Source organism: Mirounga angustirostris, unplaced genomic scaffold, assembly GCF_029215605.1.
Source record: "Mirounga angustirostris isolate CCGP_5_RB_7025 unplaced genomic scaffold, mMirAng1.0.hap1 SCAF_6, whole genome shotgun sequence".
NCBI classification, from domain to species: domain Eukaryota; kingdom Metazoa; phylum Chordata; class Mammalia; order Carnivora; family Phocidae; genus Mirounga; species Mirounga angustirostris.
This window is the reverse complement of record NW_026991714.1, coordinates 35,341,514-35,357,564: the sequence shown is the minus strand read 5'-3', so window position 1 is coordinate 35,357,564 and position 16,051 is coordinate 35,341,514. Positions and strand designations below refer to the sequence as shown.

Below are 16,051 nucleotides of genomic sequence, written 5' to 3'. Positions count from 1 at the left end.
TCAGATTTTGCCTGTAATACCTGTGGATTTGGGGTTAACTCCTCTCTTCCTGAGGTCCCCAAAATATCCTGAGATTCCTGTACCTGCCACAAAGTGACTTTCCTCACTGCATAGGCTGCTGGGAACTCTGAAAGCAAGGTACCAGGCTGGTATTTCCAAGGGACTTTGTTGGCTCCATAAAGTCAGCCTTAGTTCTTTAAAGCTGTCTGGCCATATCTGAGTCTGTGTATGTCTCCCTAAAATAGGAAATTCCAGTCAAAAGTCTTGGTAATATAACCAATGTTTCCAATTGTGTCTTGTTATAAGGAGAACAGTTTCTTATTGAACTGGGATAATAAATATATTGCCATGAAAATATAAGAATACTCACTGAGAGGTTTTTTTTTTTTTTTTTTTTTTTTAAGATTTTATTTATTTATTTGAGAGAGAGAGTGAGAGAGAGAAAGAGCACAAGAGGGGGGAGCGGGAGAGGGAGAAGCAGACTCCCTGGTGAGCAGGGAGCCCGATGTGGGACTCGATCCGGGACTCCAGGATCATGACCTGAGCCGAAGGCAGTCGCTTAACAAACTGAGCCACCCAGGCGCCCTCACTGAGAGTTTTTAAATTCTGGAGGGACAAGGTAGGGAGGAAAAGATAAATGTTCCAATTCTGCTTACAAAGGTATAATTTATCACACTGCTATAGGTCAGTCAGCTTAAGAGAAAAAGTTCCTGAAATATGGAAAAATGAAACATTTAAAAATGTCAGCAATGTTTAAAACAAAAAGTCATAAAAATGATAATTATCCTCTTCATTCAGTCCCAAGTTGTTAATTCTTTGAATCCAGTTTTTCCAGTAGTTTTGGAAATTCTTACCTAGTTCAATTTTATGATCCTAAGATTATCAGAAACCTGTACTCACAGTTTTTTCTATGAGTCTCACGTAAGGTGAAACACATTTGCAATAGCATTGAAGTAAAACAGTAACTGTAAATGACAAGACTTACAAATGACCACAGTTAAAGATCTGATTAGACTTCATTACAATGCAATTGACAAAGAAATTTGGTTATTGCTGTGACACACAACAGTCCAAGATAATAACATACCAGGACATCAGATTTCTAGGAGTTTCATACAATTTTTAGAACACTTAGTTTAATAAGATATCTGCATAGATATAACCCGAGGGCTTTAGTATCACTTACTTGACAATGCTTCCCATGTAATTTAACATGCCAAATAAGCCTACTTAATTTAATTTCTCACAAAATCTTTGAAATGTTCCAGGAGTGCTCGGGAACACATCAGTTAGAGTGTGGTCAAAAGATTTCATTTTAGAATTTCATTTTGGGATCATAAATTATTATGAAACAATATTTAATTATGTATTTAACCAAATTGACAATAAAAGATTTCAAAGGCAAATACAGGAGGTTAAATAGTTGTAAGCAAAATTTAGCCTTTTAAATATAAAGACTCAGTTTTCTTAAGTAACCAGACTTGATAAATGTAGGAAATTATTTTGGCAAAACACAGAATGCTTGTTTTCCAGGCAGATAACTTTAAAGGTGAAGAAAACTTTTGTTTGCAACTTTTTATTAAGAGCAGACCAATAGTTCAAGAAAATTTGTCCTTTTACCAAAGAGAAAGACAAAATTTTAATTTTGCCTCAGTGTATTTTTAATATTAAAACTCATTTACTTACTTAAATTGACTCTAATCTTAGCCAGTACCAACCACACATAAAATCCTTTCCAGATTCGGGGCACCTGGGTGGCTCAGTTGGTTAAGCAGCTGCCTTCAGCTCAGGTCATGATCCCAGGGTCCTGGGATCGAGGCCCGCATCGGGCTCCCTGCTCAGCGGAGAACCTGCTTCTCCCTCTCCCTCTGCCTGCCCCTCCCCCTGCTTGTGTTCTCTGTCAAATAGATAAATAAAAGATATCTTTAAAAAAAAAAAATTCTGGCGCCTGGGTGGCTCAGTTGGTTAAGCGACTGCCTTTGGCTCAGGTCATGATCCTGGAGTCCCGGGATCGAGTCCCGCATCGGGCTCCCTGCTCGGCAGGGAGTCTGCTTCTCCCTCTGACCCTCCTCCCTCTCGTGCTCTCTGTCTCTCATTCTCTCTCACAAATAAATAAATAAAATCTTTAAAAAAAAAAAATCCTTTCCAGATTCCTTTTCCATAAACCTTCTGCAACATTTTTACACTCGGATTTTGTCCTAAGTTTTCCCTCTTTAAATAACCAGCCTCACTTTAGGGCAAAATTACTTTCTTTTCCCTCAACAAAAATGTGTTCCCATTCCTCATGCTTCTCCTTCTTCTTCTTCTTTTTTTTTTATTCCCAGACACACATCTTACTTTCCTTGCATACAAAGTTATTTCCTTTATTATTTTCAGTAATCTTAATTACATTTATTAAAAATTTTCTCTTAGAAACCTTAATTTCTAATGAAAACTCTGTAGTAAGCAATTTGTGAACTGTGATACCAGTATTCTTTCGGTTGGCAAATTTATGAATACATTTTAAAATTTCCAGAAATGTATGCTTTTTCATAGTACAACCTTTCAATAAAGCACAAATCATCTTTACTAGCAGACCTGAATTTATCATTAGTTTCTCTGTAATTAAACAAAAGTAAATAAACCAATGTTCAGTACTTAATGTTTTATTATTTTATCTTATTTGGAAATGATGGAGATATTCAACAAATTTAACTTAGCAAAACTTTGTAAAGTTTCAGGTTATGAAAGATTTTGGAAGCTATTTAAAAGTTTACCTACAAACCTTTTATCTTATTTACATCTATTTAATTTACTTGTTCTTAACAATTGTGTTTAGATTACCCACAAGACATGAGGCATTAGACAAAGTCAATGATTATTTGAAGATTTTTTTTTCTTTTGGCAAATTTTGCAACTGATACAGCATGAACTTATTTGACTTTCAGTAAATATAGGCAGAATAAAAATTTTACATTTAATGCTGATAACTCTAAAGATATGTCTATTTTAATTAAACTAACAACTTCAAATTAGCTTTTTATTTTTATTTTTTTTAAAGATTTTATTTACTTATTTGACAGAGAGAGAGACAGCGAGAGAGGGAACACAAGCAGTGGGCGTGGGAGAGGGAGAAGCAGGCTTCCCGCCAAGCAGGGAGCCCAATGTGGGGCTCCATCCCAGGACCCTGGGATCATGACCTGAGCCGAAGGCAGACGCTTAACGACTGAGCCACCCAGGCGCCCCCAAATTAGCTTTTTAATACTGAATATTTTACAAGATCATGTGAACTGGAAAAACATTTGGGTTAGTTTCTCTTTCTGAGCTTAAGAAAGTCCAGGTTTTACAAATGCTTGCCTTAAAACCAACTTAAAAGAGCTCTTTGGCAAATTAATTTTAGCAATACCACCTGGAGGTAGAGAAAATACCTCATATTTACAACATATATGGACACACACTCGAGAGAAATAAAATCTTAGAGCTTTTATTTTTACTAATATTTGTGGACAAGACAGAAAGACCCAATTTTTAAATACCTCCATTTATTTATTTTGATGGAAAACTCTCAAGTTTGTATTTCAAAGAATGGCTCTTAGGTACTAGGGAAGATGGGGGTAGAAAATTTGCATCACAAGGGCTCAGAGTAAGTATCCAAGTTCTCTCCGAGGTGGAGATTGGGAACGTATCTGCCTATTATCAGAGGTGCTGGAGTCTGGGCATGAGAGCCCTTTTAGCAGTTTTTATTTTAAAAAGGCTTCCACCCTCCTTTTTCTTCCCTTCAGTCTCAGGTGATGGTGGGCTGTATTTACCTTTTAAAGACATGATAATATTTATAATTTCAAGGGACAGAGAAAGAATGCAAAATGTTTTTCCCCTTGAATTTCGGGGTAATTGCTATCAAAAATTTACTTTTTTTTTTAATACAGGGGAATTTTGTTCTGATATTGTGTTTATATCTACAAACATTTTGAGAGGAATAGGTGAGGTTTGGGGATTGATAAAGATGGGTGGGTTTTGACTTTTATTTTTAGAGTTGCATTTCTGGTTTTTTAGAGATTTGTAAGACAAAGACAGTTGTTTCTAATTCCCCCAAAGAACTGGATTACAGCCTGAATATCAAGGGACTGGCTGCTTTTTAAACTAAATTTGCTTCTTTATATCAGGAGGATTTTTAAGTAAAATGGGAATCAAAAGACTTACGCCTTTGTAAAGTCTGTATAAAGCATTTCAACAAAAGCCTTTTTTTTCTAGGTACACAATTTAACCTTGGCTTCTATTAGTCCCCGAATATTAGCCTTTTGAGATCATTTGTAGGAGGGCCTTGGAGAAATTTTGGTCCTGTATCCTCTGTGGAAGGGAGGTTATGAATAGTCATCAACCAATTTCTCTCTAAATTTGGTAGGATTTTTTTTGGGGGGGGGGGGAAGCCTTTATAATTTAAAAGATCTGCTGCTGTCCAGGCAAAAGAATTCTTCTGCAGTGGGGGATCTAGGACACACCTGTAAAGGACCTGGCAAGGAAAGCCTAGACCTGGCAGATACTGATTATAGAGCCCCGGGAGGTAGGATCAAAGCCAGCCTCACTGCCAATCTTGGGTGCTTTTACTAAGTTCATTTCCTGGCATTCAGCATTTACATAAGCAACTTGTATACTTTGAACCTAGAGAATAGGCTGGATGCTCCCCGTACATCTTGTACGGAAAGGGAAGTTAAAACAAGCAGATTTTAGGAAAATTTGCAATGGATGTGAACATTTATTTTTGTCTTAAGTCTAATTTCTGTTCTTTCATCTTGTCAAAGGAATCCCTAAGGCTATCTGTTATACTAATAAGACAATTGAGAACTCTCTATAAAGAATATTTTTCTTTTAAATATAGCCAATTTAAAGGATCCATCATCTGGCCATTGAGGAGTAGGATCTCTTAACAGCAACTCAAACTAATAAGCCTTTTAATGGCTTAACCAAAGACACAAGAGGCATTCAAGGAGGTCATAGATGATGCAGCCCCCATGATCCAAAAGTTTACTCCCAAGATTAGTCTAAGAAAGAAAAGGTCTTCACTGCACAGGCAGTAAGGATGGTGTACTGAAAATGGTGTCTCTGGTCTCCCACAAAATCATAAGACACCTCCAGTCACAGACCGCTAATCTGTGGCACTAGGCAGGTGCTATTGAAATGGAACTTTCCATCATTCATAAGCAATGAAGGTTGAGAGGACAAAGGTTCCTATGGTCTAGAACCTCTCATGACAAACACCACTGAGAGGTGGCAAGGCCCAGGATGAAAAGTTGGGGAGAGAGAGAGAGAGTCAGAGTTAGATCCCCAGTTGTTTTGACTGGCCACCAAGTTATACCCTGGTAAGTACACCCTCTAGATGATGGAGACCAAAGAGAATATTCTCATTGGTTACAAAGCGAAGCTCTTAGGACATAGAACAAGACAAAAGGAAAAAATTTATATGCACCTTAACAGCTTTAGCTAAAGCCTTGGGTCTCTTGTGATGTGGAAATATTGGGGTTCAGAGCAAATGGTCCAGAAAGAATCCTTGAGAATGTCTTCAGTGCAAAAAGGTGGTTTTATGAAAGCACAGGGACAGGACCCATGAGCACAAAGAGCTGCACTGGGGTCATGAGAAAGTGGCCAATTGTATACTTTTAAGTTGGGAGGGGGTTAGGGACAGCACAAACCTCCAAGGTGTTTTGGAAAACAAGGTTTACAGGATCCTGAGGGGGCTAGCTATTGTTTGGAAAAGGTTCTTTATTACTGTTAAGTGAAAATTCAGTCATGAGACCCTTTAGATGTATATCAGAGGGCCATATGCTTAGAGGGTGATTGCTAACATGTATCTTGGGGGGTAGACATAAAGGAAGTTTCCAAAAGAATTTCTATATGTTTAAAGTAGACTCACAGGATCCTGGGGGGCGGGGGGTGTCAGGCTAAGATTTCCTTGTGCGTTTAGCAAAGTGTCAATATTGAGGCAGCTGAGCTCCCAGAGGAAGGTCACTCTGCCTCTTCAAAAGACTTGTCAATGGGCTGTAAGTAGTAAGGAAATTTAAATTTTCTTTTGCCTTTGTTTCCTGCATCATTCCCCCCTGAATAATTTTGACCCTTAAATCTTTAAGGTTGCTGAGGGTGGAAGGTCTTATCTTCTGTAACTTCCTTCTGATGAACAGGGGCATGGAAATGTCCCTAGCTGTGGGTCAACACTGGTCAGTTGGGGGCTTATATATATAGGAGTTATGGAAGGCAGAGGCAGCTGAATTCAAGGGAGACCACACGTATGGATCTTCCGGAGTAGAAAGGAGCATCTGTTGGCTTGAGGTTATGGCAGTAAAGGAGTCTCGGCACCAGGTGGAGAGGCATGGGAGAAAACAGCAAAACATGATTAGAATAACAGAAAAAAAGAAGCCCAAATAGAAGTCCTTCGATAGTTGACAAAAATCCTCTTGAGTCCTGGAGTTGAACCAATCATTTAAGGAAAGAGAGGGATCGGATCGCTTAAAGTGCCAATTTGAGTATTCACGTCAGTTAGAAACCCAGAAATGTTTTTGTGATAATCTGGAACATAACGTACACCCAACATTCCGTTTTTATGACAGCGCACATTCCACCTTGTGCAGCAGTTAAAACATCTAATGTCATTCTAGCTTGTAAAACTGCTTTACTCATTTGTGTTACTTCAGTATTTAATAGGCAAATGCTATGTTGAGTGTCATTGAGGGCTTTGACTGCTTACTTATTAAGAGCTTCCATACGCCAAACGACATTCTCCAGTGCCAAAGAGGGAACAAAGATGGATGCTAGGTGGTCATACCAATGAAACACAGAACGTGTCCACCGTTGTTTTAAATTTGGAAGGTTGGCTGAGTTGGTAATGGTTTTAATAATGTGTCTATGCATCCAGGCAAAACCCAGAGTACAGTGGCCTATCCAGCCTGGGGAAAGCCATGGCCATGAGTCAGTGTCGCATAGCCGCTGGCTCCCGTTAGGAGTCAGCTATCTTAATTCTGGGCCTCCTTGAACTGCAGTCAGGAGTTCAAGGCTATTTGGTTTTGGAGGGCCACCTTTCCAGAGGATTGTGGATGCCAGTCCCAATGTAAATAGTAATTAATCTTTAAGGCCTGAGCTATTTGCTGGGTTATTTGTGCAATAAAAGATGGTCCCACGGGCGCCTGGGTGGCTCAGTTGGTTAAGCGACTGCCTTCGGCTCAGGTCATGATCCTGGAGTCCCTGGATCGAGTCCCGCATCGGGCTCCCTGCTTGGCAGGGAGCCTGCTTCTCCCTCTGACCCTCCCCCCTCTCATGTGCTCTCTCTCTCATTCTCTCTGTCTCAAATAAATAAATAAAACCTTAAAAAAAAAAAAAAAGATGGTCCGTTGTCACTTTGTACGGACAGAGGGAGTTCAAATCTTTGGACAATATTTCTTAGCAAAGTTTTTTGTCACCTCAGTGATCTTTTCTGTTTTATAAGGAAAGGCCTCTATCCATCCAGTAAAGGTGTCTACATAAACCAATAATTACTTATATCCTTTACAAGGTGGCATTTGTGTAAAATCTAATAGCCAGTCCTCTGCAGGATACAGCTTCCGCCTTTGGACTGGCCTTAAAAAAGGGTGGGGGTGAGTCGCACCCTCTGGATTTGCTTGTGTGCAAATAGCACATGATTGACAGACCTGTTTAATGGTCCCGGTTGAGCTAATTCCATAAATGTGTTTTTTAACCATTTGTTCCAGGGCCTTTTTACCCAAATGGGTATCCTGGTGATTACCTTCCATTAGTTATTTCTGGGTGTAAAGGTTTTCTCTCATTATCAAGAAGCCAGTCCTATGCATTTTTTTAATATCCTCATTCCTGGGCTATGTGAATTTCTTGGTCTGAACAGACTGGAGTTATGGACTTTATTGGAGGTAAGACTGGTATAAGACTTAAAATTTGTGGGGCGCCTGGGTGGCTCAGTCGTTAAGCGTCTGCCTTCGGCTCAGGTCATGATCCCAGGGTCCTGGGATGGAGCCCCACATCGGGCTTTCTGCTCAGCAGGAAGCCTACTTCTCCCTCTCCCATTCCCCCCTGCTTGTGTTCCCTCTCTTGTGGTCTCTCTGTCAAAATAAATAAATAAAATCTTTAACAACAACAACAAAAAGACTTAAAATTTGTTTATTTTGGGACGCCGGGGTGGTTCATCGGTTAAGCATCCGCCTTTGGCTCAGGTCATGATCCCAGTGTCCTGGGATGGAGGCCCACATCGGGCTCCTTGCTCAGCGGAGAGTCTGCTTCTCCCTCTGCCTGCCGCTCCCTCTGCTTGTGTTCCCTCTCATGCTCTCTCTCTCTCTCTCTGGCAAATAAATAGATAGAATCTTAAAAATATATATATAAGGACACCAATTTTAAAAAATTTGTTTATTTTGTGCTGCCTACTTAGCAGCACAGTCTGCCAAATTGTTGCCTTCAGATTCTAAGGTCATATCCTTTGCTGTCCTTTGAGCTGAATTATAGCCACCTCCTTAGTAGGTGTAGAGCCTCAAGAAGAGTCATAATTTCAGGCCCATATTTGATTGGGGAGTTATGGCTCCTCGATCCCCTTTCCTTCCAAATTGCTCCATGGGCCTATAGGACTAGGAAGGCATATTTAGAGTTAGTATAGATATTAATTTTGAGGGCTTTGCTAATTATAAAGCATGAATGAGCACTACTAACTCTTTTTGGGCAGACATATATACTGGGAGGGCTTTGGCCTCAACGGTCTGAATTAGACTGACTTATCTTTTCTTATCCCCTTTTCCATGAAACCACTGCCATCAATAAACCAACTGTCATCTGCATTTTCAGTAGGGGAATCTTTTAAATCTGGTCTGCTAGAATAAACAAGATCAATAATCTCTGAGCAGTCATGTTCTAACACGGAAATGCGATGGTCCGGCCTGGGCATAAAGGTAGCTGGGTTTAAAGTTTGACAAGTTTTAAGTATTATTTCAGGTGTATCTAAGAGCATAGCCTGGTATTTAATAAGTCAGCCTCCCATCATCCATTGGTGGCTTTCGGTCTCTAAGACACCCTGAACCTGATGCGGAGTCATCACTGTCAGGAACTGTCCCATAGCAAGGTTTGAGGCTTCTTCTACCAGGAGGGCTGTTGTATGCTTGGCTAAAGCCTCTATTTGCAATTTTACATCAATAGAGGTAGTTCCTAGGACAAATATGGCCAAGGGATAAAACCATCAAGAAGCCCTCTTTGTTTTAGGTCTAGCCTCAACAATATCCTAATTAGGAGAAATCACTGGCAAGTGGGAGAAGACTTGTCTCAGGAGATAAGGGCCCCAAGTGCATCATCTAATCCAATCATAAGGAAAGTGGGGTCATCCATTATCTCTGCAAGTCCATAGTTACCCCCATGAAGTGGGGTACACTCTGGCTTTTAGGGAATGATATTGTCATTCCAGTCATACAGAATTGGTCAAGGTGCTAGGTTACCTCAAGTTGTCTAGCTTGGGCAAACAGTGGTCAAAGACAATCAGAACTAGAACTTAACAGCCACAGAGGTGTGTTACTGAAACATAATTCTTTCTCTCTATAATCATCTCTAATTCCAGAGATAGCCAAATCAAGACTAATTTGTTTGAAAAACAAGTCCAATTTTAACAAACGTGGCCTAATTATTTACATAAGTTCAGCAACGATAGCAATTGGCCATGCAGATTTTTCAAAATCGGCTTTGCTGGAACTTTTCATAAGGAATCTAGATGGAACTTTTTGTAGTCTCTCAAGGCCAGAAGCCAGGCCAAGTAGTTGCCATCAGACATGCCTGCAATACCTGTAGATTTGGGTGAATTCCTCTTCTTGAGGTCCCCAAAGTATCCTGAGATTCCTGCACCTACCAGGAAGTGACATTCTTTACTCACCTGGTGAGGCTGCTGGGAACTCTGTAAGCAAGGTCTCAGGCCAACATTTCCAAGGGGCTTTATGGCTCCCTTTTTCATAAAGTCAAACTCAATTCCTTAAAAGCTGTCTGGCCATATCTGAGTCTATGCATGTCTCTCTCAAATATGACATTCCAGTGAAAGCCTTGGTAATAATCAATGTTTCCAAAGGTGTCCTGTTACAAGGAGCACGGATTCTTATTGAACTTATGCAAATGACTATGATTGCCATGGAAGAAAGCATACTTACTAAGACTTTGAATTTCAGAGGGTTCTGGTAGAGAGAAAAGTTAAATGCCTCAGTTTGTTCACCAAGGAAGATTTTATCATATTTTTCTAAGTCATAGATATCTTAAGAGAAAGTTTCCTCAATCTGGAAGAACATTAGAGAACCAGCAATATTTTAAACAAGAGTCACAAAAACTATAATCATATTTCACAATTCATTTAGTCCCATGTTACTAATTCTTATTTAGAGTGCAGCTTTTTAGTTCTGGAAATTCTTACCCATTTCAGTTTTATGATCTTAAAGATATCAAATACCTGTATTTGTCCTAAAAGTCCTTTTTATGAATCTCCTTGAAGATGAAACATGTTTTATAAGAGCATCAGAACACTTATAAATGACAAAAACTCAGAAATGGACATTGTTAATGATGTGATATTGATGAGGGAGCAGAAGGCTAGCTGAAGACAAAGCATCAGCTGACACCCGGCAACCTCCCCCCACCCCCCACCCCCACTCCTGGGTGGAACTCGTGTGACATTCTTCCAGGGATCTCAAAACTATCTTAATGTTAATACCTTGCTAGAGGGGAAAACAACCTTAACTTGACAATGGCAAGGCCAGCGGTATCTTGTAGGTATCTTGTAGATCCGTCCTCTTTAGCATATGAAACTTCTTTTGAAACTTCCCTTTTCCTTACTTTCCCCCAACTCCCAAGTATATAATCAGCCACCCCTCACAACCCTGGTGCAGCAGCTCTTTCTTTGCATGGGTCCTGTCCCCGTGCTTTAATAAAACCAGTTTTTCACCAAAGACATCTCAAGAATTCTTTCTTAGTTGTTGGCTCCAGACCTCACCCCACAGAACCTCACCTATATTCCAAAACCCCATCAATATGAGAGTTCATTATGGTGCAATTGACGAGCAAATAAAGTTATTTCTGTGACACAGAACACTTCAATAATAAGAATATCGAGTGATGACTTTATAACAGAATGTAACATACCAAATAAACAATCCTAATTAGTCAAAGAGACTTCATTTATGATTTAAATCTTGGGGAAGTTCGTTAAAACCTTAGCAAGTTTTAAAGCACATGCCTAAATAGGATTATAGATCATCAAAGACCTGATAAAGACAAAACATAGAAACTGGTTTTTCTGGGCAAAGAGAAAACAACTTTGTTTACATTTTCTTATCAAGAGCAGACTAAGAAAACTTGCAGAATTTCAATCTTATACCAATGTATTTTTTTGAACATTTATTTATTTATTTCAGAGGGAGAGAGTTTGAGAGTGTGGGAGGGGGGAGGCAGGGGGAAAGAATCCCAAGCAGACTCCACCCTGAGTGTGGAGCTCAATCCCACCACCCCAAGACCATGACCTGAGCCGAAACCAAGAGTCGGAAGTTTAACCTACTTAGCCACCTAGGCGCTCCACCAGTGTATTTTGAAAATCCATTCATTTCAACCTTAGCTCATCCTGACCACACTTAAAATTCCTTTCCAAAGATTTCCCTTCACAAACCTTCTACAACTTTCCTTTGCATTCAGATTTTGTCCCAAGCGATTTCTCTCAAAACAGTCTCAGGGCGCCTGGGTAGGTCAGTCGGTTAAGTGTCTGCCTTTGGCTCAGGTCATGATCCCAGAGTTCTGGGATCAAGCCCCATATGGGGCTCCTTGCTCAGCATGGAGCCTGCTACTCCCTCTCCCTCTGCCACTCCCCCTGCCTGTGCTCTCTCCGGCTGTCCCTCTCTCCCTGTCAAATAAATAAAATCTTAAAAAAAAACCCAAAACAAAACACAGTCTAGGACAAAATTACCTAATTTTACCTTCAACAAAAATGTATTCCCATTCCTTAGATCGTTCCTATACATACAGAGTGGCTTCCCTTATTTCCATCAGTCTTAATTACATTTAGCCGAATTTTAACTCTTAGAAACCTTAGTCTCCAGTGAAAACTAAATAGTAACCAATTGTGAACTGTTACACCAGAATTCTTTAGATGGCAAATTTACAGATACATTTAAGCACAAAGCAGGTTTTCCAACAGACCCAAATATCCTTAGTTTCGCTGCAATAAGAAGTCAAAAGCGGATAAGCCTTATGTTTAGTAATCAGTGCTTTAGCACTTTATCCCATTTGGAAAAGACCTAGATGTCCAATGAATTCAATCCCAATTTAACAACCAAACAAAACTTTAAAGCTTCAGGTTACCAAAGATTTTGAACGCTATTAACAATTACCCATGAAAACTTTGAGACAGACAAAATTTGCTATCATCTTAAGTCATCTTTTTGCTAACATACTGCAACAGAGAAAACGTAAGCTTATTTGACCTTTAGTAAACCTCGGTAGAATAAAAGTTTTATACTTAATGCCAATAATGCTAAAGACCTATCTTAAACCAACAAACTTAAATTAGTTTAAATACCAAATTATGTTTCACCTGGGTCCATTTAAAAGTCAATAGATTTGTTCCCCATTGTCGATTTTTACCTGAGACACCAGGTAAGTGGGATTAAGTCCAAGGGGGTGCTCTTCACTCCTTGACAGCAAGGGTAGAAGGAGGAGTCATTGGTGCCAGAGGCCCTGAGGATGGTATAGGAACCGGTTATACAGGCCATAGCCAAGGTGCTGCAGAAATGGGGCGGGGGGGGGTTAGGCAGAAGAGGCCAGGTGCTGCCGGACGGAGAAAGAGGGTTCCTGGTTCTAAACCTCATTAGCTGACAGATGAGCAGATGTCGTGTTTTTGTTTTTTTCCCACCAAAGTGGAAATATGTAGTTCATGTTGGGCTGGAGAAGAGAGGGCACTTTCCTGAAGCAAAGGGAGTTTTGGCAGCTGCTTGGGAATATTCCTTAATGTCCCCGTCCCAAGGTAGACTAACCACTGTTGGCTCCAATAATAGCCATCAACCCAGGAAATGAATGAGGGAAAAGCCCCCACATCTATTAGGAGGAGGAACAATGAGAGAGGGTCAGTGTCTCTTTCATCAGGAGTGGCCTGTTTCCTCCAGCAACCTGGGTTCTTTTTTTTTTTTTTTTAAAGATTTTATTTATTATTTGACAGAGAGAGAATGAGAGAGCAAGCACATGAGACGGGGGAGGGTCAGAGGGAGAAGCAGACTCCCTGCCGAGCAGGGAGCCCGATGCGGGACTCGATCCCGGGACTCCAGGATCATGACCTGAGCCGAAGGCAGTCGCTTAACCGACTGAGCCACCCAGGCGCCCCCAAGCAACCTGGGTTCTATCAGGAGGAGGCCTATTTAGATAATTATCATCCAAGATATCACGAGGGAGTTTACTGACCTGGTTACTGACTAAACACGTTCTGGAAGAGGGTATTAGGTCCAGGTCCTGATTTAGAGCCATCAAGGCTTGGACCTAGGGTACCTCTGTCCATTGCCCTGTTTCCTGCAGAAGAGATCTGATAGATCCTATGGAGGTCATGCAGCATTACAGGAGAGCAGTCCTTTCTTAAATTTTGCAATCTGAATCGTTTCCAGTGGGTTAAAAGGCATTCTGAGGGAGAGTCCTTGGGAACTGAAGAAGAGAGAAGGTCCATTACCAAGAAAATCCCCACCTACCCCTCACTCCCAGGTGGCATCCCAAGCAGAATAATGTCAGAGGTTCCTGGTGTCAAAGTGACCCAAGGTGTCCCTCGAATGAAATCGTTATGATCACTGTCTTGCCATTAAAGGCCCTGCAGGAAGGATGCTAGCATCCCTCTGCTTCCCCATCGCATTCTAGACTGCAAAATGGGTGCCAGTGTATGGCACAAGATACCGTGCCTTGCCTAGCTGTGAAGAACCCACCGTTTATAACCCATGGAAAAGATTATAAAAGTTTTACAAGGGGAAATTACCCAAATTTGTAATTTAAGTAGTTAGTAGAGGACATTGATGGAAAACAGTAAAGATAGAAATCCATCATGGTCTAAGTGACATTCCAACACATGTAGACTTTTACAGCCAACTTCTCTAGGAAATGGTCCCTGTTTGGGTTTTAATTCAATCAGGTACTGGTTTTGGCCAGCTCTGAATGGAGGTCTCACAGCCAGGAGTGACTAGACCAGAGATGTGGAAGGGATCACATTAGACCAATGAGGAGGAACTTCACAGGGGAGTCTAAAAGATTGGCAGCCATCCTGGTGACTTAGGTGGCTGTCCCATGCCCAAGACAGACAGCTTTGTATAAGTACAGGAATAAAGAGAGGGCATCAAGTTTCTGGGTCTTATTACCATTCCAGCCATGGAATAACTTCCATCCAAAATGCAGGCTTTCTCCTCCCCATAGAGTAGCCACAGACTAGAGGATTACAGCATGAACAATTGACATGAAAGTGTTCTAATAAGACCATACTCCTTAAAAAGCCCTTGAAATGAAGGTAAAGAAAGAGAAGAGAAAGTACTCACCAAGTTTGCACCAAAGCTCGGAGTCCAGGTGAGAAGACTCGAGCCACATGTTCGGACACCAAAATGATGTGGAAATGTTGGGGTTCAGAGCAAACAGTCAAGAGAGAATTCTTGAGAATGTCTTCAGTGCAAAAAGGTGGTTTTATGAAAGCACAGGGACAGGACCCATGGGCACAAAGAGCTGCACTGGGGTCATGAGAAAGTGGCCAATTGTATACTTTTAAGTTGGGAGGGGGTTAGGGACAGCACAAACCTCCAAGGTGTTTTGGAAAACAAGGTTTCCAGGACCCTAGGTGAGCTGGCTATTGTTTGGAAAAGGTCATTTATTACTGTTTAGTAAAAACTCAGTCATGAAACCCTTCAGATGTATATCAGTGGGCCATATGCTTAGAGGATGATTGTTAACATATGAAAATTCCAAAGGAATTTCTATATGTTTAAAGCAGACTCATAGGATCCTGGGGGGTCAGGCTAAGATTTCCTTTTGCGCTTAGCAAAGTGTCAACATTGAGGCAGCTGAGCTCCCAGAGGAAGGTCACTCTGCCTGTTTGAAGGACTCGTCAATGGGCTGTAAGTAGTAAGGAAACTTAACTTTTCTTTTGCCTTTGTTCCCTACATCCTTTCGGAGCCACACTAATACCTAGGAGGGATGTGCCACAGGGTTGGGGACTGTATGCTCTTTTACTGTGTGCTACGCCGCAGGGAAGTTGGTGGGCAACCTAGTGTCAACCCAACCCATTCCATGACAAAAGACACAAAGGATGCAGACAAAGAAAAACAAAGACCATCTCTGGAAAGAAATGGATCAGTAACCAAAGAGTAGTCTAGCATATTTAACCAGAGTTGCTAGACCCAAGGAACTAGTTCCACAAATATTTTCTCCTGCTAATCTAAATTTCGAAGGAGGGAAAAAGACTGGACTCTGCAGATAGATTCTGGGAGACTGACATGGTAAGAAATCTTACCTTCTCCCAGCTGTATGTCAGATGTCCCAGGATCTTTGAGCAGCCCTGTGTCTGGGGCGAGCCGTATCCAGTGAGTTAAAGTGTCCTGTTGACTACGTCAACTGTTGGGGAGGGAGAATTTCCTTTGCCCTTCAAGGTCCTTCTGCTGGACTAAGAATCAAATTGACAGATTAACAGGAGATAGATTAACAGGAGAATGAGACAGATTAACAGGAGACAGATTAACAGGAGAAAATCATATTTACTTTCAGACATACAGTGAATCCACACAGACACGAAATTCCAAAGACAGTGAGGCAGTATGAGGCTTATAAGAGCTAAGGAGAGGGGTAGTGGTCTGAAGATATAAAGGGGAGAAAGACCATTAGCAGGAAGGTGAAAGGAGATGTTTGGAAAACAAAGATTGCTCTGTTATGCAGATAAGGCAAAGAGGAATCTCCTTTATAGCTCTCTTTCTGGTACAAGCAGGAGTTTGGGGTGGGGGTGGGGAGCAGATAAAGTGCTTTTCCTGAATCTGCTGGGTTTGGATTGCTTTTAACTCAAAATAATGTTCAT

The 16,051-nt window shown here is 40.9% G+C and overlaps 1 protein-coding gene across 1 annotated transcript in view; it reads right to left on the bottom strand.

Annotated features, from left to right (window-relative positions):
* Window positions 1–15,679, bottom strand: part of HSD11B1 (hydroxysteroid 11-beta dehydrogenase 1) — a 52,679-nt gene extending 37,000 nt beyond the window's left edge. Inside the window, exon 1 of the mRNA XM_045877147.3 lies at window positions 15,497–15,679. The gene's annotated coding sequence lies outside the window, so the exon portion shown is untranslated. The remainder of the gene's footprint in view (window positions 1–15,496) is intronic.
* Window positions 15,680–16,051: the final 372 nt, after the last annotated feature.